Below are 1,334 nucleotides of genomic sequence, written 5' to 3' on the forward strand. Positions count from 1 at the left end.
TCAGAGTCTGTGACTCCCTCTCTCTCTGACCCTCCCCTGCTCACGCTGTCTCTCTCCCCTAAAAAAAAAAAAAATTAAAAAAAAAACACACACAAAAACCAAAAGGAATTCAGGCGTGCACAAGGGGTCCTCCGTCTACAGGAAGGTGTCTGCTGTTGCTCTATTTGGAAAATTAAAAACAGACACGGAAACCGTCCAAATAGGAAACAGTAGGAATCGGGTTTTTCCAAACAGTGTGTCTACACTTGCATTACTTCACCGGCATCTTTAAAGAGTCAGCTCTTGGACAAGTTTTTGATGATCTGGGGAAACGCTGACTGATGATCTGTCTCAGAGAGTGTTAAATGGGCCAAGGGAACAGCAGGACCTGACCAGTTTAAAAATGTCTGGAGACGCGTGCGCAGAGAAAGGCATGTGGAGAACGTGCCCCCGGAAGGCAGATCATGGTGGATTCTTCCCTCCTTCCCTACATCGCTTTTCTGTACCTTCTTCAAGGCCTCCGGGGCTCCTCACTGTGGGAGACGCCACGTGGGCCCGGGGGACCTCCGCACCCCTCGCAGCAGAGCCCGGGGACGGCGACTGGTCTCCCAGCTGACCCCCAAGTGCCCGGCGGCCACATTTCGGAGAGAGCTTGCGCCAGTGGGTGGAGCCTCCAGACACGTGGGCGACAGAGTAGACCCCTGGGTCACGGCCAGGACTGGGCGTCCCTGAACCCAGAGTTCCTGGCCTTGGCGGGTTCTGTGCTATCGTCCTGGGGTCACTCCTGAGGGCCAGCCCAGACTCCCACGGTGTTGTAAATATCCGATCCACACCCCCCGCCCGGATTAAATCCCTTCCTGCTTAAAACACCCACAGAGGCTTCAGTTTAGGCTTCGACCCCTGCCCCCCACAACCGTGCATTGCTGTTACACTCTGGCGATGAAGCCTGTGGGGAAAAGTTTGAACGCGTTGTCAGAGAAGAAATCAGGAGTTGAGCAGAGAGGTGGAGGGGTTTACACAAGGCCACGGGGTGTTGAAATTTGTCCTGTGCACTTTGTGTTTTACCAGGTGAACCACATTGATTGGCTTTCAAATGTTACAGTAGCGCTGCTGCCTGCACTAAACCCCACGTGGCCACGATGTACTTTACTGTGCTTTTTATGAACCGCTGACACGGAGTCGCTACACTTTTACTAAGGATTTGGTGGCTGCTCGTATGGGATACTGTAGTTTGCTTTCCTTTTTAAAAAAACTTTTTAATGCTTATTTATTTTTGAGAGTGAGAGCGAGTGAAGGGCAGAGAAAGAGGGAGACAGAGGATCTGAAGTGGGCTCTGTGTGACAGCGGGGCTCGAA

This window comes from Hyaena hyaena, unplaced genomic scaffold, assembly GCF_003009895.1.
Source record: "Hyaena hyaena isolate Hyena2069 unplaced genomic scaffold, ASM300989v1 scaffold_9, whole genome shotgun sequence".
Lineage (NCBI taxonomy): Eukaryota > Metazoa > Chordata > Mammalia > Carnivora > Hyaenidae > Hyaena > Hyaena hyaena.